Below are 2529 nucleotides of genomic sequence, written 5' to 3' on the forward strand. Positions count from 1 at the left end.
AGGCAGGAGACTTGCTTGAGCCCAGGAGTTGGAGGTTGCTGTGAGCTGTAATGCCATGGCACTCTACCCAGGGGGACAGCTTGAGGCTCTGTCTCAGAAAAAAAAAAGAAAGAAGTGGAGGTGAGGACAGCTGCCCCATTCTCTAAGACAGTGGTGAAGGGGTCATCTGATTGCTTCCTGGAAGAGGAAATATCTGTCTCCTCAGGAGAAGAGTTGGTATCCAGATGCTTCAATCTGTAGCTCAAAGAGCTGAGATGCAGGACTCTCTTCCTCCAGGGGCAACTCCTCAGGCTGTTTTCCATTGCTTTCAGCATCTATGCTGAAGGGGGCAAGGGTCTCTTTCAACACTAATGATGGTAACACCATGAGTCCTTCATTTTGCTGCTCCCCTGAAGACCTGCTGATCCCTTTGCCAGGTTCCAGGTTCTTTTCAGTGGAGATCTGTGGTAGGGTCATGGGGATCCTGTCTCTGTCCTTACCTAACACAGTAGAACTGGCACATGAAGAGAATGGTCCCTTGACATACCTGCTTCCTCCTCTTCTCATCATCCCCCTGACCTTCTAGCATCTGTTCCAGATAGTCCTCTCCTTCAGAATCTGTGGCTTCCTCTTCCTCATCACTTTCCTCATCATCTTCGTCATCTGTCTCAGCCCTGGAGGTAGTAGGGCACTCCTGGGATGCCATTCCACTAGGACTCTCACCAGAATCCACGGAGGCCTTGGAGGGATCAGTAAAGTAGGGAGAAATGCCTTGGAGCTGGGCTCTTCTTTCTCTCACCTTCCTCATTTTTGTCTTGCATCATTGCATATTTGGAGATCACCTCATCCAGCTGGCTCTTGGCTGAAGTCTGGTTTTCCCAAAAGCACCGGACCAACACAGGATCTGATAATGCAGGGTCAATACCTGGCCTGTAGTCATCTGTGAGGTGGCAGCCAAAGTTGTAGATGAGATTGAGGCGACGTCTCTCCTGTAATCTGATGCCCACATCTCGGAAGGCATCCTGAGCCATAACCTGGAGCTGCTGTGGAGGAAAGCCAAGGCTATGAGGAGCAGCTGCCTTCTCAACCACCCACAGCACATCTCCACAGTCAGGGAAGGCATCTGGCTTGTTGATGAGCCACTCAATGCACCTATTAACCTCTGGGTAGTGGGTGCCACGGTAGGGGATGCGCTGTTCTATGACCCGGCCTGTTAGTGAAGAGCAATCTTTCAGTTCACACAGACGCCCGGAGGTGGATCAGCTTATGCTTCAATTGTGCCTCCTGCAGGTATGTGGAGTCTGGGTCATCCAATTCTGAGAGATCCAATTCCTTTTCCTGCAGCCGCCAGATCTCTGCCGCATAAAGTGCCAGTGGCTGCTCCAAGCGCTGGATCTGCCTCCCGGAACCACGGGTCTTTGACGCCATAGAGGGAGTGGTTTCAGCATTTGTGGGGCCCAAGGAGGAGTCTGAGGGAGGGTTACTCCCAGAAGGCTCATTGGCAGTGGTGGCAGTGGCAGTCAGATTCAGCTTCTTTTTGGCTGAGTGGGCCTTGAGAACAGTGCAGAGCTCATTGATGTAGACTTAGAGCTTAGCTGGTTGGCTCCGGGCCAGAGATAGGACCCAAGAGAGGAAGTTGCAGAACTCAGCTGAGGCCAAAAACAAAGAGTGGGCACGCTGCTTCCCGGCTATGCAAGAATGGGACCACCTCCGGGTAGTCTGCCGTGGGCTTCTTACACAGATCAAGGAACTCTTCAAACAGCTTCTCATTCTCCAACTTGTAGCATTTCTTGCTGCCAGAAGTACTGCTTGCTCCAGCCCTATGAAGCTCAGAGGAGCCAGGGACTTCTGATCCAGGTGAGGTTGATGGGTGAGGGGATGGGTGGGAGGGCCTGGCTGAGCAGCCGCTCCATCTTCTTCATCGTCATCCAGCACAATGATGCTGTTAGCGGTGGCTGTCGGGGAATCAGTTCTCCCAGAAGGAGGAAGCATTGGGGAATTCCTGCTCAGAAACTGTCTCTCTAGGCCAGGTGTCCTGAAACTAGGGCCCCCAGGGCACATGCGGCCCGCCTAGGACATTTATCCGGCTTGCCAGGTGTTTTTGCCGCTGGGGCCTGTCCTGCTTAGCAGCCAACTCGTCCTGGGGCCCGCAGTCCGGCCCTCCAACGGTCTGAGGGACAGTGAACTGATCCCCTGTTTAAAAAGTGTGAGGACTCCTGCTCTAGGCGACCCCAGCCGCTGATCTCGGAACCTCGCATGGTTCCCTCCCCTTCCCACCGCAGGCCCCACTCAAAACGTGGGTTTTTCTCAAACTAGGTATTTATTGGGAGTTTCCATTTTCATGTTTGAGACCTTAAGTTCACTCCCAGATAACTTAAAACATATGAAGCTTTCAGGAAAAAGGTCTCCACTCAGCAATCTTTAGATGTGATGGGAAGAACCCAAATTTCCCCAAATTTCCCAGTCAAGTAATTGAGTGGCATTGGCTCAACTTCCACAGTGATTGGTTCAATGATGTGCACGTGACCCAAGTTAGGCCAATCAGGAGCA

General features: G+C 52.2%; 1 pseudogene; it reads right to left on the reverse strand.

The window, feature by feature from the left end:
- Positions 1–113: 113 nt before the first annotated feature.
- On the reverse strand, positions 114–1971 carry LOC100951272 (annotated as a pseudogene).
- Between the last annotated feature and the right edge of the window lie 558 nt (positions 1972–2529).

Source organism: Otolemur garnettii, unplaced genomic scaffold, assembly GCF_000181295.1.
Source record: "Otolemur garnettii isolate 467f Iridium unplaced genomic scaffold, OtoGar3 scaffold00099, whole genome shotgun sequence".
NCBI lineage: Eukaryota > Metazoa > Chordata > Mammalia > Primates > Galagidae > Otolemur > Otolemur garnettii.